At 46.0% G+C, this 23,334-nt stretch overlaps 1 protein-coding gene and 1 long non-coding RNA gene across 5 annotated transcripts in view; one reads left to right on the plus strand and one right to left on the minus strand.

Moving 5' to 3' along the window:
• Positions 1-925: 925 nt before the first annotated feature.
• Positions 926-8,132, minus strand: LOC121349675. The gene is made up of 3 exons (XR_005954577.1): positions 4,233-8,132; positions 1,874-1,985; positions 926-1,121 (listed from the first exon to the last, which is right to left on the minus strand). It is a non-coding gene; the product is annotated as an uncharacterized LOC121349675 (long non-coding RNA).
• A 227-nt stretch (positions 8,133-8,359) lies between these two features.
• Positions 8,360-23,334, plus strand: part of ARHGEF5 (Rho guanine nucleotide exchange factor 5) — a 34,728-nt gene continuing 19,753 nt past the window's right edge. For 2 of the 4 annotated variants that reach the window (XM_041460348.1, XM_041460349.1), the window contains exon 1: positions 8,360-8,593. The gene's annotated coding sequence lies outside the window, so the exon portion shown is untranslated. Of the gene's footprint in view, positions 8,594-8,726; positions 9,610-23,334 lie in introns of those variants that run through there. The other 2 variants (XM_041460347.1, XM_041460351.1) reach the window with 1 other exon arrangement.

Raw genomic sequence — 23,334 nt, forward strand, 5'->3', positions numbered from 1 at the left:
AGACGATGGGCCTCATATGTTTTTTTTGAGAATCACTAACAAGAGATGGGGGAGGTCCTAGGAATGGAAGGTCTACCATCTACTTATGGTACCTTTTAAATAACCTTTTGATCTTTGTTTCTTTATTCTCTGATTCCTTGGGGACTTCAACTCATGTGTCTCAGGAGGTGTGAAAATGTCAGAAGAGTGTGACAATGCATGCTGACCACCGGACAAGAATGTGGCCTCTACCACAGCCACTTTACACCCTGAGCCTCCACAGTAATGCAGCAAGTTTTTTTGCTGAGGCAGAAACCCCACTCTTTTTATAGGGTCATTCTGCTTTGATGTTTTATTTGTAGGATTATTCTTGTGCTGTTCTTAACTAAATGCAAATAAAACAGAAAATATCACACAGTGTGAATCACAAAAAGGCTCTTTTTGTGTTTAAAGGACAAAAGCTCAATTCATTAAAAACGTGCCTTTGCTCATAGGAAACAATCCTGCTTCAGTCTGCCCTTCCAACAACAGCATCAGAACTCCAAACAAACAATGCTTCCCCACCCTGTGTGCATGATTGTATTTTTGTGCAAGCTTACATTCATCATTATAATCCCTCCTATGGAAAGGTTACTTTTCTGAGAACTGAGGAGAGTGAGGGGCACAGGGAATCCTCTCTCAGTATACAACAGGCCAACATCACGGAGGTGATTCAGGAATATATGCTCATTTTTCTATTATGAGATTTGTTATCTAATTACAGGACTCATGTTACGTAAGTTTAGGACCGCCAGGAAAGCCACCATGGGTGGCTAAAATCCCAGAGATTTTATTTTTTAAAAAAGGTGAAACTACAATAAAATGGTGGACGTTTCTTCAACATTCTGACAAAAAGCCTTAAGCCAGTGCCCAAAACAAAAACTACCTGAGGGAGGAAAAGGGAAATTGCTCTCTAAACCTGCTGTTGTGACAACAATCAATACAGAGGAGCAGGCACAGCAAACAGAATGGTGTTTGGGCTCACGTTCTCTCACCTGGATGCAGCCAGGAATCAGCATCAGGAACAGCTTCCCATGAGGGGGCACTCCACTATCACACATCCAGGCTTGGAGATCTCTACCTCCAGGACTTGTACAAAGACACTGAACAGAGAGGGAAGCACATTTCAGCTTTGTTTATCCTCCTCTGCAAAAAGAATTACTGTGTTTATCCTGTTAAAAGCTACACTACTATGTGTAATTCTGTCCAGCAAGAGAACCAGAACAAAAAATCCCAAACACAAATCTGGAATGCAGGGAGAATTTGGGATTTCTGAACTTTTAAGGGCTTGATTTCACAGTTACTGAAGAGGACCTTAATACATACTAATGACTTCTGTGTGCAATTTTTTAATGAACAGGGGTTCTTCTTTATTAGAAAATGGGACCGATTAATTTGTGGGCTGGATTTTGTGTCTAGCCAACAAGAGGAAGGGAAGTGAAGGGCTGGCCCAAGTCATTACTACTGACCTACACCACAAGCAACAACACTTAAATGGACATGATCATATGAGGACCTTAGCTAGGAAGAAGTGACTTCCTTGCACCGAGGTTTCCGAGTGCAGAGGGATGGGCAGGGTGGGGTTGGGGCAGAGGCAGCTGTTCTGAGTATGGGGCAAAGCTGCTCAGTGTCATCCTCCCACCTGGCTGCACTCATTCAGGTGCTGCAGCTGCCTGCATAGGGAAAAGCCTGTACACGTACAGCTCCTACACAGCCACATCTCTCTTTCAGCTGAAACCAGAGGAATATTTGGCAAGCCCCTTGAAGGCAGCATGCTGATTTCATTTCTGCTCTCCATGCTTAGTTTTGTAGAGGTCCCAACTATTTTAGCATGTCTGGACTAGAATAAGAGTACCTGCAGTGGTGTGACTTTGTCCATATTCTGCCTTTTCCTTAGAGTAATTTATTTCTAGAGTTCATAGTGGAGCAGAAAGCCTGAAGAAATGACCACAGGGTAAGTGGACTACCTGAATGTGAAAGAAACAGAAAAGCACAGTGAAGTGTTCTAGATGTTCTGGTAGTGAGTGGGTTGGTTTGTTCAGAATCATTTCTACAGAAGTCCTTGAGTGTCACCCCCCCAGCCCAACTGAAGTTATTGCCATCAACACCCATATATAAAAGTGCAGAGGAAGACTCTGGTAAGTTCTTGCTTTAGCATTTCCAAATGGAGTAGAAGTATTTCAAGAGTCCAGGACTCCAGGACTTCTCAAAGGGGAAAAGCAGACAATGCTCATTATCCTGGATCCTCTCTATTTAGGCTTTTTCTCACTGCTAAGGAAGGAAGGGAAACATCAGCGTGTGAGGTGCAGGTAAGGCTGAGACCCCAGTCCAGCAATTACCTGCACAGGGATGTGAAAGGTATCATGGGCTGGGCAACAATTTACTGCAGTGTGAGGGCTCTGCTTCAGATTTGCACAAGGATTTAGCTGCAACAGAAGAATCACAGATGGATTTAGGGAAAAATCCAGCTTTTTGTGGAGTTCAGAATCCCACAACACAGAAATGGAAAGCACTGCAAGAAACCAAGGGCTGCCTCCCAAAGGCTCCCTGGGAGCTGCAACTGGGGATTTCAGTCTGGGAAAGGCACCTGCCAGGAACAAGCAGCTTGGGATATCCTTTGCATGGCGCATCTCAGGGCAGAAAAAAGATAAGCCCGAAGATTTCCTTGAAATTGTAACTGAGCTTGGAATTGCCTACATTGACTGTTGTAAAAGAGCAGCTGTTTGGAAATGCTTGCATAACCAGTTCTCATTAAGATTTTCCAAAATTTGTGTGTGGTATTTCTGGACATATCAATGTTGTGATCCTGGATTACCAAAAATTAAAACTTTGGATGATGGGGAAAAGTCAAAGCCCACTAAAAGCTTTCCTGTCTTCCTCTTTGTCTGACTACTCATTCCCCCAGTAAATATTTTTTTCTCCATAATGTCTTTCTGCCCTTTTGGAGGCATCTTAATAGTATGAAGCATTGGGGTTTTTCAACCTGCTTTTATTTTTTTTGGATCCTTGTTTACAGGTATTGCCTTGTGTTTCCTGGGTATCTTTTGTGAATCTTCCTCAGGTAGCCCATGGACCTCCTCGTATGTGTGGACTCCAGGCCAGAAATTACTGCAATAATTTTGTTCAGTAAAATACACTGCTGACATTCAGTGTAAAGTACTAAAAATACTCTCATTAATGTTCTTGCTCATAAACCATTCTTTCCCTGCACTATATATTTTCAAAAAACCCTTTAAATTCAAGTTTGTGTTATTTACCTGCACGGACACTTCCATATAAATCTCTGTATATTAATCAGGTGGGAATAGGGCTTAAAAAGCCATATATTCAACAGGAAGAAAAGAATGTGATGTTACACTGCATTACATATATCAAATGCAATTTTTGCAAGTTTGGCTGAAGGAAATCCTTCTAAATATGTAAGAGCTTACTACTGTCCCACTGAGAATTCCATCTGAGCTGCCAAATGCTACTGGTGAGCAGGAAACAGGTTTTAACCACAGTATGTATCATTAAAGGCTGGTAACTGCTTCAGAGACTATAACCTCTTTAGCATAGCTCCCTTTTTTCCCCCAATATTTATTCAAAGGAGCTTCTTGCTTGTGAAAGGAATCCATATTTTATTAATCCCAAATAAAAGGATTTTAATGGAATTGGACTAACTTTTAAGCTATTTCCTTCTGTCTTTTGAAAAATAGTATATAAGCAAATACATGTGAAGTTTTGAGTCATGTTTTGCTGCAGCTGTTCATGCGAAATCTTGAGCAGGAGATACATTGTGGGGATTTCTTTCTTCAGTTTGTAGCTATGCTTTGAGTGGTACTTTGTCTTCCCTTCTGCCCAGCTGATGATTTTTACATCCTTGGCAAGAATGAAGTAACATCTGAAGTGATCTTGCCTACTTTTGCTGTTTGAGATTGGCCATCCCTACCCTCAATTCCATCCAAATCAGGGAAGGTCAACAAAACCAACATTTGCATGTGTGCAGCCCACACCGTTCTGAAGCTGTGGCATGAGCAGTCATTTTCTTTGATATCAGTCTGGACTGCAGCTGTAAACTGAGCTGGGAAGGCACATCAGCCTCCCCCAGGCCGACATCCACAAGTTCAGAACCACCTCATCCCTTTTAGAACAGGCAGGAGCTTATAATCAAGTGAACTGTTGGGCAATGTCAGGCTACAGGATGTGTGCAAATAAAAACATCCTTTTATCACCTTTCATGGCTGACAGGCAGGGACTCTCCAGACCATTCCTTACTCTCATGCCTCTAAGAGTAGCCTTTGTCTCAAGACAGTCTGCAGCCTTGTCCATTTGTTTAAATTTTCCTGGCAGACCCTGTTAAAAAAGGGGAATTTAGCTGTGTAGGACAATGGCCTGACATGCACATCAGCCCAGGCACTGCAATTACTTTGGAAAAAAATTGTACAACATATGAAACAGGCCATTCACGCTTAATCCATCCAATGTACACCTTCCCTGTAACTGGTACAAAATTCATCATGACAAGAAACTATCCCTTTGTGCTTCATATGCAGGTATCCATTTGTACAAACAATTCTTACTGCTTTTTTTGCATGGAAGAAACAAAACAAAACAAAACAAAACCCAAACCTGGGTGAAGTTGAATAAGGATTTTAAAGATATATAATTTTGGTGGATTATTTTGCTCCTGGTTTTACTCCATAAGAGCAGACACAGCATTGTATCTAGGTCACTTGTTGGCTGGAGGCTATTCAGAATTCCCAGGAGAGGATACTGGAGAAGGAAATGGAGGAAGCCCATTTTGGTCTGTTCTTGTCTTGGGATGTTCGTGTTCTTTGACAATATGGGTTTTGTCTCAGAGCTATTGTTATTAACTCAGGTTATGGCAGCAATGTAGATTTATAATTAGTTTCACCCAGAAAAGCATTTCTATCCGTATCACCCAAAAGAATTTCCTAGTTCTGTATTTTCCTAAACTTTTCTGTCACAGCTGTCTGGACATCTCCTTGAGAAAATTTCAGGAAACATCCCAGAAATCAATATTTGTCTGTGTAAAACCCATAGTTTCTTGAACACCTGGGATAAATGATGCCTCTTCCCAGACAACAGCAGCGGTTCACCCTTGTAAATACATCCACAACTGGCACTGAAGTGGATTCTCAGACTAACACAGACCCAAGCTCACTCCCACAAATGAAGAATTTCCTGTAAACAAACCAATAAACAAAAGCTCAAAATAGTCCTCCTCCCTAGCTGCTGTCATGTGGGGAAATCAGAGCATGAGATACATCTCAATCTGAAGCAGGGAAGATTCAACCCATATCTCTGAGGGATGTCTGCACACTTAAAACAACCTAATACCCCACTGCTTCTTTCTACCCTACCAGACTGAATCCAAAGGTATGGCTGTAGGGATAAAGAACCTTTGTCAATGATACAGCTACATTCAAGATTTTTTTTTAAAAAACCCTACTGTGTAACTGTGACACTTTTTCCTCTCTTAACTCAGCACCTGCTGTAGCTCAAGAAGGTGCTGGCACCCCCAAAAGCAACAAGAGCACTGCGCTACCAAAGGTAAGCTGAGGCCAGGGGAGAGTCTGCACTTCTCTCAGCCTGCTGCAGTGAAAATGCAGTGCTGGAGGCTGTAAACAAGAGGCAGGAAAGGAGATGACTGGATTTCAGAAGGGCTGGTACCACTGGATGTTCACAGCGAGCCTTGGAGGAAATGAAGGAAACGGCCAGGACTGACTCACCGGGGATGGGTGTTTTACTTGCTGCTTGTGTAAACTTACTGTGCTGCAGTTTCCAAGCTCTCTCTTCTGCTCCCTTCCATTATTACCAAGGGTTTTCATGCCATATGCACAGGTTTGCATCTGCTTGGAGTAAGGTACAGCTGCTGAACACACCTAGGGGAGCAAACTGGCTTTCCAAGGAGGGCTCAAGCAGATGATTTTAGTTTTAAGAAGACGTTTAAACAACTCTCCTCCTCTGCAGTACTTGTAGTATGTCAGCAGCTGAACCAAGTTACTGTTCTGTTCTGTCCTGCTGCCTGCCTGAATTTTGGAATGCCCAGCTGTGTGCTCTGCATGTAGAACTAAACCCAGAATAGTGTCTGGGCAGAGCACAGAGGATGTGACAGCACAGGACTTGAGCGGGACAGGATGTTTACGAGGAGGATGTTGGAGTGGGAGGTTAATGTCCCAACTGCCCCTCAGCCCGGCACTGCAGAAAGCAGGAGCACTTCAGGGTACAGGGCCCTGCTCTTCGTGCTGCTGGGCCTCTCTGCAGGGAAGGGACACACCAGGGATAAATATATATATACACACCAAGGAGGTATGTCCTTGAAGGGAAAGGAGCATACTCAACTGCTGTAGCCCAGAGTTTTGTGGGCTAAGAGACAGTGCAGCCCAATCCACATGGGCTACTCACAGCATGGGACAAGCCCTCTCCTGGCTCACACTCTGCTGGGTTCCAGATGTGTTCAGGCACTCAAACTCTGTACAGCAGGCAGAGAAAGCAAGGTACCTCAAGACATGATTCACAAAATCAAACAGAAAACTGCCTCTGCAGCTGCTGGAGGTGCCAAGGACAGGGGAAAGCTCACCTCAGACAGTAAGTTGCCCTTTTCTGGATAGAAGAGAAGCAGTTTTCCAGTCAGGATGACCAACTCCAACCTGCTGCCAGCTCCTAGGAACTTAGAAAATGCAATGGGAAGATGCACTAGCTATTTATATAATCTCCCTGAGGTCTGACACCAAACCAAGAGAGACATGATCCAGAGTCAACTCCTGGGAATTTGAAGCATCCCTTTCCTTCCATCTGACTGTAAATGCAGTGATGTGCAATTTGAATCTCAGCTGCAGGAGCTGATCCACTCTGCTGAAAAAAGGCACCCACACAAACGAATGAAAGGAGGACTCAGAAGGCAGCAGCAGGCAGAGGATGATTCCATGGCTGGCTGGGGAGAGTTCTCAGTGTGCCACTTCTGAGGGGAGTTTTCCTGCTTGGGAGACTCCACACAGGTCTCGCAGGAAAGGGAGGGTTCAGGATTGCCTAGATGTGGGCTGCAGGGCTTCTCTGGTGGCTGAGTCAAGCCTCCTCTTTCTCTTTTGCTGAAATCTTCAGAGCACATCCTGGAGGATACACACCTGTAAGCCTCAAGAAATGATTAGTAGAAAAAAGCAGACTTAGCAAGGAGACAACTCTGGATATCAATTTGAAGAGACAGAATAATATAGGTAATGCCTTCCTCAGCCACCTGTATAAGATAATTCTTTGCACACTTTGTGATTTTGTTGAGCAAAGACCTATGGCAAAGTGCATCCTCACATAAATCCTGTATCCCTTTAAGCACCTGTGTACCTACAAGAGACAGAAAGCCCAGGAACTCTATCTGTGGACTCAGCTTCTTAATGCGGCCTACAGAATTTTTCTACCCATGGCCTGGTCAATTTCTTCTGAATTCAGGTGTTTCATTAATTTACATTTATTTGATGATCTTGGATGTAATCCTGCCTGGGATCCTGTAATCCTATAAAGCCAACACTTTTCCTTGAACCCCCAGCTGCCTGCTGGGAGAAAACACAAAGGGTTCACACATGTGAAGTTAAGGAGTGGGAAAACAAGAGACTCGGATAATGAAGGAAGCTTAAAAATAAAAAGCATCTCTGAGTCTTAAGCTGGACCAGAGACCTAGGCTGGTGGGTCAGCTGCACTCCAGAGGCAAAGCAAACAAGTGCTGTGTCGAAACCTGAGAGGGATGCAGTTATTGCAGAATCACAGAAAGTCTGAAACTGAAAAAGATCGACAAGGATCATCCAGCCCAGCGCCTGGCCCAGCACCGGACACCCCAACAATCCCACCCCGTGCTCAAGAGCGTTGTCCAAATGCTCCTGGAGCTCTGTCAGGCTGGGTTCTGTGACCACTGCCTGGGGAAGCCTGTTCAGTTCCCAACCACCCTCTGGGTGAAGAACATTTCCTAAAATCCACCCTAACCAGCCCGTGACACAGCTCCAGCTGTTCCCTGGGTCCTGTCCGTGGTAACACCGAGCAGAGATCAGGGCCAGCTCCTCCTCCTTGCGAGGATGCTGCAGAACTGCTGAGAGCTCTGACCTCAGTCTCCTCCAGTGAACAAACCGAGCGACTTCAGCCACTCATCGTACGTCTTTCCCTCTAGGACCTTCACCCATATTCTAACTAATGAATTAAAAAGAGAAAAAAAAAAAAAAAAAAAAAAAAAAAAAAAAAAAACCTCCCCCCGGGGGGGTACCTTCCGCTCGGACGTGTCAGGGCCTGTGGCCGGCCGGGGCCGGGGCCACCGTGTCCGCCGCGGCCCCCCGGCCGCCCTGCGCTGCGCTGCGCTGCGCTGCCCTGCCCTGCCCCGCCGCGGTGCCGTCGGAGCGCGGCCGCCGGCCCCGCACGCCAATCAGGGCGGCCCGCCTGCCTTCCTGTAGGTGTGCCCGGCTCACCTGGAGCCGCGCTCGGCACTCATGACATACCTGCGGCCCCGCGCAGGGCGGCGGCGAGGCGGCGGCCGAGGGGCGCCGGGGGGGGTCACCGCTGGCCCCGGCCCCGCGATGTGAGCCCAGCGCAGGTAAGGGCGGCCGCCGGGGGCGGCGTTGCCGTATTCCCGGGATCGCCGTTGCCGTATTCCCGGGAGAGGCGCGGGCCTGGCGCCGGATCCCTGCGGAGCCCGGGCCGGGAAGGACAGAGGGGCGGCTGCCCCGCGGGGCCGGGGCGGGGGTGACGGGCGGGTTCCGGGAGCGCGGGGCGGGGGGGACGGGACCAGGGGGAGAAGGAAGGGGAGGGAGGGCGGCCGACCCACCATTTTAGGACCCGAGGGGGACGGGAGGAGGGATCTCCGCGGAAGGCGAGCGTCGCTCCTCCCGCGGCGGGCCCGGTGCGAGTGCGCGGTACGGACGCCATCGGGGCGCGGAGCCCCTCGGGGTCTCGGGCGCCGCGGGAGCTCCGGTGCCCCCCGAGGGGACGGCGAAGGGGGCTCCGATCCGCCCGGCCTGGGGCCGCCCCGGGGGGCCGCATCCTTGGCTGGGGGCCGTATCCTTGGCGGGGGCTCCGGGCCCCGACGGCAGCGCCCGTCCCGCCCGCTGCCCCCCGCTCCCCCACCCGCTGCCGGCAGCAGGGAGGGCCCGGAGCGCAGGCCCGGTCCCAGGCTCGCCTGCCAAGCAGCAGCAGGAGCCTCTTCCCGCAGAAATGGTGCCTCCCACGCAGGAGCGAGATCCCACGGTGTTCGCCGGGTTTTCAGCTCCCGCCGGGAGCTGCGGACCGGGAGTCGCGGGGGTGCTGTGCTTGAACTCTGGACACCTCCTTGTTTTCCTCCTTGCCTCGTGACTTTTATGGCCTGTCACGGAGGGAAGGCAGAGGAACGAAAGGCGAGAGATCCTTGCCTGCTGCTCGCTTCCTGCCTCCTTCCCGCAGCCCCGGCCACCGCAGCAGCTCCGATGGCAACCCCAGCGCCCCAACCAACCTGCCAGGGGGGGATCCAGAGCTCCCACGGCTCTCACCTGACCCATCGTCCTCCCAGCACCCACGTTTGTCGTTGCTGGATGCTTCGTTTATTCCCAGATATTGGCTAAGACTGCATCAAACCTGGTAGGAATTATGGGGTCAGAGATCTGAGCTCAGCTCATCGGTGTTGACTTGTTGCAGACTTTACCAGGGTGCTGCTGGATATGGATGCCTGTGTTGGCTTCTTCTGGAGCTGGGTGCCTGTTCCTCCTGGATCAAGCCACATGTGTAATGTGCTGTTAGAAGTTTTGTGACCTGATTCCCTGGTGTTTTGGAGTTTCTCATAACCTAAATGACTTTGAGATGGCTTGGATAAGGGCAGAGTACTTTTAAAGGGTTGCACCAGAGGGAGGTGGCTTGGTTTGGAGGAATAATGTATGGGTGACCCAGATTTCAGAACTGCACCTGAATTGGGTGAGGAGGAGGCATCCATAATCAGACTTGAAGTTGTAACAAATCTGAGTTCTTCTTAGTTTTTGTTAATGTTATGAAGAGCTCAGCTGTCTTCTGTGTAGAACCTTATTTTGCCAGGTTGTGGTTGAGGGTGGCATTTATCCTGTCCTGCCTGTACAGCAGCCTCATGGTCTGGGTAAGTTTCAGTGGGGTCCAGTTGATTGTGACAGCAGGCAACTGGGCTTGAGCTTGATGCTCCTGCTCTCTGAAATAGTGGGACACAAATAGTTCCTCTGAGAACTTTGTGTGCGTCCTGGTAGATTTTGACAGTAAGTCTGTTCTGCAGGCCTTTTTTTTTTTTTTTTCATTCTGCTAATTTTAGATGGATGTTCTTGTGCTTGTTCTGTTGAATCTTATCCTTTCTTACGGTACGCTTATTCCATGTGCTTTCTAGCAGGAAAGAGCCAAATAATGCTATAGTTTTTGATTATTTTTTTATTTCCTTTTTTTTTCTTTTTTATGTAATCTACTTTCGAGTCTTGTTTAAAATGGGCTGTTTTATTTAATTAGTTTGTATTCATATTACATTCACTCTCCATAGTTGTCCCAGGCAAAACTTAAGGAACAGCCCGCAAGGGATTTCCAGTTCTTAATTGGAATCACATTTTTTTCCAAGGATGTTTGATTCTAAGTGTTTACTGTGCTTTCTGTCATCTGGTATCTTTCCAGTTGATGTTGTTTGCTTAGTTACTGTTTGGCTAAATTATCCACTGCTAGTTTATTTCAGTAGTCATGCCTCGGAAGTTTTGCAATTCCTTTCCGCTTTGCAGCTCCTCACTGAGCTCCTGTTGAATCTTTTAATGAAGTACTCAGAAGTGACTTCAGTGCAAATGCTCTATTGTTTTGACAATTGGGCTCTACATAGAGGTTATTTCCCTTTTTCCTGAGGTAATCACACAGTTCAGAGTATCAGCCAGCTGGGGACAGATACCTTGACCTGACTCCTGGCAGGTATTTACATTCCCAGCTGGTTATCTCTGCATCGAATCCAAAATTCTACTAGAAAAGTACCCAGTCTTGATTTCAAGGTATCAGGTGATAGGCTGCACTGGTTCGCTGGGTAAATTATTCCAATGGCTGATTACCCTTGCTAATTTCTTATCTCCATCTGTCCAACCTGGCTTCTAACCACAAAGTCTTGCTACAAATTTTCATGCCAGGTTGACATGAAAGCCTGTTGCTGCCAGGATGACACATTCCAGCTAAAAGATGGTCTGTTTTACTGCAAGCCCATGGCTGCTAGCTGTGCTGAGCTCTTCCTTCTGGGAAGAGGGCAGCCATGGAGCTGGAGTCTGGGTGATCAGCATGGTTTAGAGCAGTGATGGAGGGTGCTTGGCCTGGTGTCTCTGTGCAGGCAAGGCTTCCTGGGAACTGTGCTTAAGTAACTCGTGTTGCTTGGAGCTGGGCTTCACATAATGAGCAGCCCAGCACCACAACAGGCTGCTGCTGAAGGAATGATCCAGTTCTCATCCAGTCCTGACTGCAAGCTCCTGCTGCTTCCCTGGGATCACCCAGGCCACTTGGTCACCTTCTCTGGTGACCAAGTGGCCTCAGATCAGTCCAGTCACTGCTCCAACTGAATATTAACCCCCTTCCCTAAAGAAAAAAAAAGTATAGAAGTTGGATTAGCCTGCCTTGTGGCCAGAGAGATTGCTGAAGTGTAGCATGACACTGGGCATGAGAAATGTGGTGAGGGACCACCTTTTCCAACAGCAGGATTAGATGCCAGAGGGAATCACACATTTAGTTCCTACATTTCTGTGCTTGGGTAAACAGGCTGTGGTTGCACAAATCCTCTCAGCTGGCACTGCTGTTGAAAGAAGCCGTCGTGCCTGCCTGTTGTCATCTCTGCTGGTTCTCTGCTGTGGTTTGTTGTGAGACCACACATGCACCTCTACCACCAGGAGAGAAAGGGCAGAGGATGGAACTCCTTTTGGCAAGGTGAAGAGTTGGTGAAACTAGGAGTTGTCACAAGCATGCCTTACCTTTAAATCTTCATAGAAGGCAGTGTATCATTTTGCCTTCCCTCTGCAGCTGACATGTGAGAGCAGCTGCCCTGATTTACTCAGTAATGCAGATTAACTCTGTTGCGTGGCTTGGGAGAACTGGGTTTAGCCAGGACTGGGTTTAGGTCAGATGCTTTTATGTCTTTGGTCAAGAAGCGCATGTTGAAATTTGTTGTGTGGGAGAGAGCATGTAGTGTAAGAAGAAGGTCTGAGCCTTGGCTGTGACACACTGCTACCTATGAAGGGTTCAGTGGTGCAGAAAAGTTCTAAGTTAATGCATTCCTGTGCTCTAGATGTGAGTTCTCAGTGCTGAGCAAGGTGGGGTGCCCTTTTGGGAAAGCTTCATTAATCTTGTGTTTTCCATTAAGTGACTCCGGCTTTCTTGCCCTTAGAGTAGAATTGGTTTGCCGAGACAAAATCCATTCCCCATCTATTCTTAGACGCCCTTCCTTCAAGTCCCATGCAGAACACTGCAGGATGAGGAACAGAGCCTATGGTGGGGACTTGTTTTGACCTGATGTTTGGGGGGTTGGGTTAAAAGCGAGATGAAGTCAAAGAAGAAATTCCCATGACTTTAGTACAAGTTCAATGTAAGGTCAGGGGGAGGGCTATTGGTTTTGATAGTGGGAAAAATTTAGAAGAGGAAAGGTGATTACCATGACATGTGTACAAATGTATATATATAGACACACATATGTAAAGGTATACAAAATAGAGGGTGTTCTGATGCTAGGAGAGGTTGAGGAGGAGTGGCTGAAGAAACTGTAATTGGATAGTAGACAAGGAGGGAACTGAGGTGGGAGGAAGCACAGGAACCTCCTGCTGGGAGAATACTGCGTTAAAGCAGAGATGGTCATAAAGTCGCTTCCTAAAAACATATCCTTTTTGCAGTGTCACAGAGAAGTGTGTGACATTTGGACACCAAACCACCTTTTTGTGATCTCAGATTGAGCACCCAGCTGCATGCAGGGGCTCAGTGTGTGAGAGTGACTGCCCACAGCCTTGCTGGTGCTCAGAGTCATTAAGCACTGGGGTTCCTAACACTGATCATACACAGAAATTCCCAAATCTCCACCAGGGGTGGTGCCCAGTGGGATCCAAGAGCTGGGTGGTCACCTCCATGGGCAGAGCAGAGCTGTGCACTGGTGAGCAGACCCAGCCTTGCACAGGGTGTGACTGGAGGAGGTGAGGGGAGGGAGAGCTCCTGCTTCATCAACGAATCCAGCAGTAGAGTTTATGAATCCAAAATACACTTCTCTGGAGGCAGGGGAGGGGATTAGGATCCTGGTCATGTTAGGACATGATTTGTTCAGGTTGCAGAAGCCCAGGGATAATCCGGGGACAAGTTCATATCTGCCACAAAGTGACTGCCATAGCTACACTTGTATATTCACTTGATAATAGAAATAGGTGCACAAAGCAATGTTAAACTAACACAAAGGCCACTGTTGGGAGGAGTAGAAGAAGATGCTTTGCCCGTGATCTTGCTGGGCAACTGCAAAAAATCAGGATGTGTAAGCTATATGGTATGTGTGCTTTACACTCACCTTTACAGGTGTAATGATCAAAAATGCCCACACAGATTGTTTGAATAGCTTAAATCTTACTTGGGCCCTTAAATCTTCACTACAGATTGCTGTCTGTGATGAGGGTCTCGTGGAAACTTGGAAAGAGTAGATGGGAAGATTATAGCTTTCACAGGAAAAAGATGCCATACCAGTGCCTAGCAAAGCTCTGATGCTGTAGCATCAGATGTCTTTAGTGGGTCTAGGCTCCAGGCTAAATCCTTGGATTAAGGCTGAGTTTAGATGCAGAAGTTTTGCTGTAGGTATTCCATAGTGCAGGCATCCAAGGATAACTCTAGACTATGAAATGTAATCCATCTGCAACATTTGAGTCACTCTTCTTTCTGAGGTGTTCCGAGATCACAGTCTGGTTTTACAGGTGAGGGCTGCCAAGCTGCTGGTGAAGTTGTGAAGGTGCAGTGTATCTATTTCCATTCTGTTGCTGGATTTAGGGAAGAAAGGGTGTTCTGAGTATGCCGCCAGCTCTTTCGGACAGGAACAGTGAACAATATTTAGAACAGTGAGGATTCAGTCCTGATGGTTGGTATGGCTCATGGCTCAAGTAACTCTTCTCGTTGTTTGTTCTCTTTTTCTGTGACTTGCTTTGCACAGGAAGGTATTTCAGGCTTGAGTATGCATACAATAGAGCTGGTAGATCTTAGAGTGCTTTGAGAATGCTGCACTTTCCTCTCCTTTCTCTACTCCTCCCCACAAGACTGTAGAATATCCTGAGTTGGAAGGGACCCAAGGCAAGGTGTGTTCTCCTGGAGAGGCATGTCCCAGGTACAGGAAAGCAGAATTTCACTATGGGCAAGGGTGGTAGCACTGACAAGGCTGCAGTACAACACACAACCCTGTTATGACTCTTTGCTGTGACAAACCGTGGGACAGAGAGAGGATGCTGTGGGGAGACAGACATAGGGAAGTGGGACCATCCATATTTTTACAACAAATTATAGGTTGTGGCATGTTTTCTTAAATGTGCTAGTGACTGAGGGAAATGGGTTTACCCTTCAAGTCACCAAGTAATTTCTTAATAGCAACTGGTGATGTGTATAGGGAATACATGACTGTACTGTCACTCTCTTCTCATCCCTGGGCACAGCTGGGAAGAGGAAATGTTTTGTCAGGGCATGTGGGGAAGGCTGAAAGGGAGGCTGTAGGGTGTTCCTGTAGGCACAGGATGAACATTGCTTGTTTTGGTGCCATCTGGGAAGGCAGTCGTCCTCTCGCATCAGTCCTACCGTTCGCCTTGTTTTCTGCCCCTGCACAATGAGTAAACTGAGCTGGTTCATTTCGGAGAGGGCAGAGAGAGGAAGATGAGCAATTTGGAGGTATGCTGGAGCAATGAAATATGCCTTATCCTGGAAGAGCAAGGCCAGACATGCAAGTTATGTCATTGTAGTGTGTGCTCTGTCACAAGGGAGGGTCAGGGCTGTGAAAAGCAGCTAAAAACTGTGTCTGTGTGTCTAGAAGAATCATGAGAGCTGAATTGCCCAGTGGGTGTTATCCAGATGAACCACAGACATTTCTTCCTTTGTTGTCTACCAGCGTCATTTTTGCCTATTCAGTTGCTGAGTGGGTGATAACAGCGATATCAGACATGAAAATAAGCATCTGAGTGTAAAAGGGGAAAGATGGATTGATTCTGACTCTGATAGTCATAGCCAAATGACTTTAGAAGAGACCAGAACAAGAAAAGGTGAGATGTGCTGCATTGTGTATGCAGTGAAAACTGGCATGATCAGAAATCTCACATTCAGCAAGGCAGTGTGGAAGCAAATCTGCCCTGAAATGTATCATAACTGCATTTTACTAGAATGTTGCCTTTGAAAGCTTAATTTAAATGGTGGCATTGTAAAAAGTTTTGTTGTGATTGCTAAAAAGAGTGAACAAAGTGCACTGAAAGGCGAAAAAGGTATTAACTGATGTGGGAGACAAATACAGAAGTGTCAAGCAAAGCACGTGCAAAAACACCAGCTTGGTTTTAAACTATAGTTTGGTAGAGAAATACAGTTTTGTGTTTAGTGGGAGCAAGAAGTAACTGATGCTCTCTGTCCTAAGTTCATAAAATTGATGGAATTGGAGAAGGGGTCTCCCCTGAATGTGAGCACAGTGAGAAATAAGACATATCTATTAGATATGTCTATTAGAATGTGAATATCTGACATGCGTGAGATTATGGGAGTGGGGTTTTCAGTGACTGGGCAGTGAGACTCCTCCAGTAAAAGTGCGATGCCAGAATGAGCCAAAACAACCAAGTATGTACACTACATTGTGGGAAAAATCTCTCTTATTGGTAGTAAACAACTTTACAGCACAAAAGGAAAATATCTTAGTAATGTGTTTTGTTATCTGGAAGAACTTGGAGGCAGAAAGACACGGAAGGAAAGAATAGAGTGAGCAGCTGATATATTTTTGTTGGGGAAGGGATTGCTTAAATAAGACTTTGCTTATGGTTGCAATCAGATATGGTGTTTATAACAGGCCTTTGCATATTCAGTACACTGAGCAGCCACTCCCTGCCTTATCCTCTGAGTATGGCTGGGAGGTAGGAGAGTTTACTATTACCCCAGCTGCACAGATGACCCTCAGTCAGGCAGAAACTGCTGCAAACAGCTAGAATACAGAACTGGAAATTCTGCTGGATGGGGGCCATTCTTCATTGCCCTAAAAATACGCCAAAACCGGTTACAATCTAAGTCTTCTGTAGAGACTCCTTTTAGTGAATGACTGCAGTGAGGCACTGTAGGAAGGAGAGCCCCCCCATATCCTAATGTGTGTTCCCCTTCCAGCCTGGATTATGTTACTGGTGATAACAGATATCCTTTGTGGGCCCCACTGGCTTGAAATTTCTAGTGACTGCACCCATGCTCATAAGCCCTAGCCATGAGGAGAGGCAAGACGTAAAACAGCAGGGTGCATCTTTGCCACCTTCTGTTAGGGCAAGTGCAGGAATAGCCAAAGGTTTGGAATGTTTGCATCAAAAGCAGCAATGCTGCGTGTCCTGCTGTGGGGATAGCTGTAATTGCACCTTCAATGGCACGAATGGAAGAGGTGAGGTGCTGGCTTCAGTAATAGGCAGCAAAGATCTGTGCTGAAAGCTGGGTTTCCCAGGTGTATCAGTCTGGCAGAGGTTAGACCAAATTTTCCATACAGGAGGGTGTTTGGGAAGAGGACTCCAAGAAGGAGAGTTCTGGCTCTTCCCTCCTTCTTGGGCATGGTCCACAGACAATCCCAACCCTTCCCCCTTCAGGCTCTCTATTGCTCTTAGCTTTCCCAAGCTACAGTCGTCACACCACATCATGTGCTTTGCTGTTACGTCCAGTGATTTCTTTCTTAAGCACAGCAAAGCCTTTTGACCCATCCCAAGTCCAATGAACTCCTTTAGGTAACTGGAGGAACTCTGCTGCATCTCATTGACCTTGGCAGAGATGGGATGTTTACGTGTTTATTTATGCCCCGCTGATCAAAGCGTGTTGCAGGTAATGGGAAGGCGAAGGAGCTGAGTCTCTGATTTCATTTGCCTGGTGCCTATGGCTTCCTGGGGGAAGTCTCTCATGGATGGGAAGGTATGCACCAGTCCAATTAGAATATGCCATGCACGCCTGTGTAGGCCGGGGGATGCGAGGACTTGGCATTCCTCAGCCAGAGCTATCATTTTGTGACCGTGTCATAAAAGAGGTGAAGGAAATTTTATCAGCTCGATTTTCTACTGTTACTCACAGGCCGCTGTTAAGTTGCCTCATCCTCTGATTTCTCACTGCTACACTGAATTCAGGAGCTTGGGGTGAATTTGAGGCACACAGACCTTATTTTACTCCTCAGCATTGCCATCTGATAAGGTGGGACCTGGGAGGGGAAAGAGAGAGGTGGTGTTACATGCCACAGGGCTGAGCAAAAGGAAGCCGTAGGCCAGTCAAGAAGAGGCAGAGTTGATGTCTTCAAAGACTCCCAAAGGCAATCTTAAGATCCTGATTGCTCAGCTAATGTCTGAAGATCATGAAGCCAGCAAGGAGTGCAGTTTTAGAGAATCTGAAAGGGTGGTGGTGGAAAATGGACTCTGCCCCCTCATTCATGTGCAGAAAAATGAAAACAGAGGGAGGAAGGATGAAAATATCTCTAGTTGTTCCTTATGCATTGAAACTTGTTTAATTATTAAAGTGGGAAAAATATTTTAACTAATGCATCAAAGAAACGTTAGTAATATTTCTGAGCTGCTATAAAATGAATGCTTTTAATTAATCCACACTTGGAGGTGTACTGAACATGAAAGTATGTGGATGTAATTTTTGCACATTGACAAAGAAGGGGAAATAATACTGAAATAGAGAAAATCAGTATTCATCTGTGTGTGCTGTTCCTTAATTTTTTTAAGTTTGTATCTGTGGGTCTCTACCTTTTTTTTTAAATTTTTATAATATACTGTTAATGACAGTATTAGGAATTAATGCTAAATCTTAACTACAACATCTATGGGCTGTAATTACTACTATAAACCTTGAAATAAGGTAGTACTAATTGGTAAAGCTGGTTATAAAAAGCATTTTCTAAGACTGATGTATATCAGTAACAGCATTTAAACCTCTGATTTACACAACTTTTCACAGCTTGATCTGAAAGACAAGATCACAAGAATGTCTTCCCCTTCCCTTCCCTTTGGAGTATTTCCCTGCTAGACTTCCCAGGTGGTTTGAGGAGGTTTCCAGGGCTTTTCCAAGGATCTCCTACATGTTGTTACTTGTTTTCAGAGTTGGACAGGGGCTGTCTCCTAATTCACCTCTCTTCCATGCAACATCCCCTCAGAGCCAGCCCTTTCCTATTGGAAGAAGGCTGGCTGTGGGTTCACCAGAATGGCTCAGTCAGTGGCAATAACTAGAGAAGGAAACATAAAACCATAAAAACAATCGCTCATTTGGAAATGGTTGTGAACCCAATTAGAATATCCTGCTCCCCCGGTGCCTGCTTCTCACCTGGGAGAGCAGCAGATGTGTTCCTAGCAGAGGGCCAGGACTGAGGGTATAAAACCCCCCTGCTCTGCTGCTGCTGGTGTGTGTGGGCTGCCGAGGGAGCTCTGGCTCTGTGTGCAGAGTGCTTGGCAGTCACACACAGAGAGACACCTACACTGGAGTGGCAGGGACTGGCCTGTGGATCCTGGGTGTGGTTTCACCAGAATGTAGGGCTAAGTCCAGGTTTCTGCTTTCCTGTTCCTGCTTTGCTGCCCAGTCCTGTGTTCTTGTCCTCTTGTGCAGCTTATACAGCTGCTCTGGGGTCCCAGCACATGGAGGACATGGACCTGCTGGTTGGAGGACTTCTGCTGTGAAGACATGCTGAGGGAATTGGGATTGTTCAGCCTGGAGAGGAGAAGGCTTTGGGGTGACCTCATTGTGGCCTTGCAGTGCCTGAAGGGAGCCTGTAGGAAGGGTGGAGAGAGACTCTTGACAAGGGCCTGGAGTGACAGGACAAGGGGGAATGGCTTCAAACTGGCAGTAGGTTTAGATGGGATATTAGGAAGAAATTCTTCCCTGTGAGGGTGGTGATGCCCTGGCATAGTTTGCCCAGAGAAGCTGTGGCTGCTCCATCCCTGGCAGTGTTCCAGGCCATGTTGAATGGGGCTCTGAGCAGGCTGGGCTAGTGGAAGGGGTCCCTGCCCATGGCAGGGGGTGGGAATGAGATGGGTTTTAAAGACCCTTCCTACCCAAACCATTCTCTGATTCCATATACAACTACTGCAGGAAGCTGTCAGATTTAGCTTTACTACTTATCTTTTCTCCTGTGTCATACCTTTATGGCTGCTCACATCACTCTGCTCCTGGGTTGTTTTTTTTTTGTCTTGACAACTCCCTGGGATGGCTCATACATGGTCATGTGTGCACTGGCATGAGGGAGATGTTGGCAGCAACCTGGATGCATAGTAAATTGGTCTATTCTGGATTTCAGGTGTTCTGGATTTTCAGGGTTTCATGTCAGGTCTTAATTGAGATTTATTAAGATCCAAGTGGTGTTGGAAGTTTGTACAGTCAGCAGCAGAAGGAATTGAAGAAACTCTTCTTTTCCTTTTTTTTTTTTTTTTTTTTTTAAGGAATGGAATATAAACAAATGAACTTTGCAGGATATCTGCAAATACCTAAATTGGGCCTGACAAATTTGATTATATCACAGTTATATCACAGTGTATTTCACTGCCCTTTTTAGTTTCTGGTAGCTCATGTAACTCACTGCATCAGGCCTAAATATTCTGCAGTGTCGTGAGTCCCAACCTTTGAAAAACAGGGGTCAGGCAGAGAGGGAATGGGGAGTTGCCCTTCCTCTCCTTAGTTACAAATTTAAGTTTAGGATTAAGAAATTAAAATGAACCCAGACAGCGAGATTTAATTGTTGAGTCATACTTAGTTTTTCTGGCCTTTTCCATGCCCATTAAAGGCCATTCATCCATTTTTTCATAATTGTAAGCCAAAACTCTCACATAACCACATGATTCTAGGAAGTGGGACTGTATGAGAAACAGAAAATGTTGTGATGTGCACAATAAACCTGTGCCAGTTGGCCATACAAGCTTTAGACCGTGAGGAACAACAAGTTTTCTGTGTGTTCACATTAGTACCTTCCTATTCAGCACCCACACAATTCCTGTGGCTTTGGGTGTGTGAAGCTATTTTTCCATGAGGGCGAGGCAAGGGGTCCCTGCTGGTGCTTTCCCACATTTACATTTCTTATAACATTTTATTTATATCTAATACTTTTTGCTTCCAATACCAAACTTGTCTCGTGGTAGCTTCTTCGATCTAAAGACACCAGTTAAATTTCCAAGAAAAAAATGGTTTGTTCCCTGAGAAGCTGGGTTAGGGGAGGGTTGTACCAAAACCTGTTTTTCCCACATACATCTCTACATCCCTTTTGGATGGATTTTTTTTCTTTCTTTCTTTAGCTACAGTTTTCAGTACAAAGCTCCATCACTGCTACAGTATTGCCAAGTAGTTTTGTGATTTGATTGTGATACACATCTCATAACTTTTTAAAATAAATCTCATTGCTGGAGTCATAAGGTAATTAAAACTGATATGGGGAGCTAAGGCTGAAAACATGCATTCTAAGGGCACAACATAAGGATAAATGTGTGGTTTTGTTGTTGTGGTTGCTATCTCATGGGATTCTGAATCCAACAATTCTTCTTGTTCTCCCCAATTGATGGTACGATATTGAAGCCAGAGAATGATGGTTTTCTGCTGTTCTTGTGGCTTATGACACTGTGCTATCACTACCATGGAAAGTGCAGTTTTATGGGTATTTTAGCATTTTTTTAGTTGCATAGGATGTGCTTTACCTATTCATACAAAAGCAGGATTTTGCCAGTTTATTTATGGCTGGGTATATATCAGTGTTTAGCTTGTGAGTCATCCCACACTGCTGAAATATTCCAGCTTTATCTTCTGTTGGGGCTCTGACAGCTACCAGAAATCTGACAATTTTCCAGGTGCAACTTGGTCTGACTGTGAAAGAGGTTATATTATCTGTTTGCATCAGACAGGATAACTTTGGAGGGCCTCTCTGCAGGGCAGGACAGTTTTTCCCAGTTCAGTTTGCTGAATATTGTTCATCCTTATCTGTCTGTAGCTTAACTGTGCTCAGAATGGGTACAGGTTACACAAATGGCTCCACTGTGCAGACTGGGCAAGGCCAAGCTTTCAAGTGTGTTTCCAGGTCCTTTGATGTCTTAAGGGCATTTGCATCTGTCAGAATGGTTTGGTGCAAACATGAGCCTTCTTTAATCTGATACTCAAAACCAGCAGTGTGGGATTCTGGCTCACACATCCATAGCGTAGTGAGAGACTCTCAGATTTCTGCCTCTAACTGGAGAATCTGTCCCACGAAGGTCCTGAATCATCCTGCTCAAAGAGGAACTGAGAACTCCTGGGGTTCATGGCAGACATGCCATCTAGGAATGTGTACAGCATGCTGCTAGCAGCCACCTCTGCATAAAATGTCACGGGGAAAGTAATTTGGGAAGTTCTTGCCTCTTTTTGTGCTCTAGATGTTTCTGTCACTTGTGTCTCCATCCTCAGTGTTTATGGAGAGACCTGCACAGAGCAACTTGCAGTGACTCAATACATTACTTCCACTGTGGGAATTCTGCTGTTCACCAAGTAGTGTCAGTTATCTTTCTACTGAGCTCTAGGGATGCTCTAGCAATGAGAATCACACACTATTCTTGTTTATTCTCATATTAGAAAACTGCAGAATATCAAGGCTTACCCATTACTTTTGCGAATATAAACTTAACCTCTGCTTAGAGTGAACTGGGTTTTTTGCTTTACAGGTGACCCCATTTTATCTTAAGAATGAATCACTTTTATTGCATCTCTGGGAAGTGCAATGTACAATCCAAGCCCCATTCTTCACTTGCTGTTTGCCAAATGTTCAGTAGCAATTTCCAAGATGAAATTGTGTTCAACCAAAATTATGTTTCTCTGACGCTTTTTTTTTTTTGTTAGCATTAAGTATTATAATCTACTTAAATACCAACCAATGTAAGAAAAGTATGGAAAAGTATCCTCTTTTTTTTCCCCCCTCAGTTAGTGAGTCATTGGATAATTAATAGGCTCAGCGTATCTTGAGTGTGCCTATGACGAGTGAAAGCTGCGACTGGGTATGTTAAAACTTGGGCAAACTCTCTGCACTGGTGTGACTGGGAGGTCTCACCTGTGTTTCTCAAGCTTCAGTAGCAGCTCAGATGCATTTTCCAGGAGGTCAGGTGCTTTTGGCGGCTGTGTTTTGTTCTCCCCTGCCTAAGACACCTGAGGCAGCTCCTGGTTCCCGGAACATTATCAGCGCTGTGTAGCACAGCAGTAAACTCTACATTATTTTGCTCTTTTAGATCATCTTACTTTCCTTCTAAGCCTTTTCCTTCAGCAAGCTCCTTCTGCTCTCTATGCTCTCAAAGTTGACTCCACGTTGCATTATTTCCCTCCTTCCTTCTTATCTCTAGCACCCTGTGTTATCTCTTCCTGAGCTCAAGAATTTTGACCCCCCTCCTTCACCTCCCTTGATGGGTTGTACAGTGATAGAGCAGCCTGGGTTGGTGTGTGAAGACTGGTGACTGTTTCTTTGCAGAGGAATATGTGCAGTGGGATATATGTGCAGGAATATATGCAGCTGAGGAAGCCAGCCTAAGCATGGCAGGACTAGCTGAGGAAGTATAAAAATTGAGGCTTGTGGCAGGGCAGGCTTTGTGTTCAGTTTCCTGGGTGTCTCACCAAACTGAAGTCCAGTGTGTTGCTTCCTGGGAGAGATGGTGCTGTCCTGCACACTGAGGTCTGGATTTTGTAAGGAGAAAGGCTGGCTCTGAGCTGATTCAAATCATAGAATGATAAGGAGTTGGAAGTGACCTTAAAGATCACCTGGTCCCAAACCCATCTGCTGTGGGCAGGGACACCTTCCACTAGCCCAGGTTGCTCAGAGCCCCATCCAATCTGGCCTGGAACACTGCCAGGAATGAGGCAGCCACAATCTCTCTGGACAACCTGTTCCAGAGCCTCACCACCCTCACAGGAAAGAATTTCTTCCTAATATCTAACATAAATTTCCCCTCTTTCAGCTCCTTGTAAAGTGTACCTGAACTGTGTGACCAAGATGATTAAACCAAGCTGAGATAGCAGGAAAAGGCTCAGGGCAGCCTTGTTGTTTTTTGGGTGGGTGTTAGAGCCAAACACGAAACTCTTTTCCTGCCTGAGCTGCAGTCCTTAAATCCAGCTTTGGCATTTCTACACAACGGTGTGGCTGCACCA

This window comes from Pyrgilauda ruficollis, unplaced genomic scaffold (assembly GCF_017590135.1).
Source record: "Pyrgilauda ruficollis isolate IOZ18807 unplaced genomic scaffold, ASM1759013v1 scaffold142, whole genome shotgun sequence".
Classification (NCBI taxonomy): domain Eukaryota; kingdom Metazoa; phylum Chordata; class Aves; order Passeriformes; family Passeridae; genus Pyrgilauda; species Pyrgilauda ruficollis.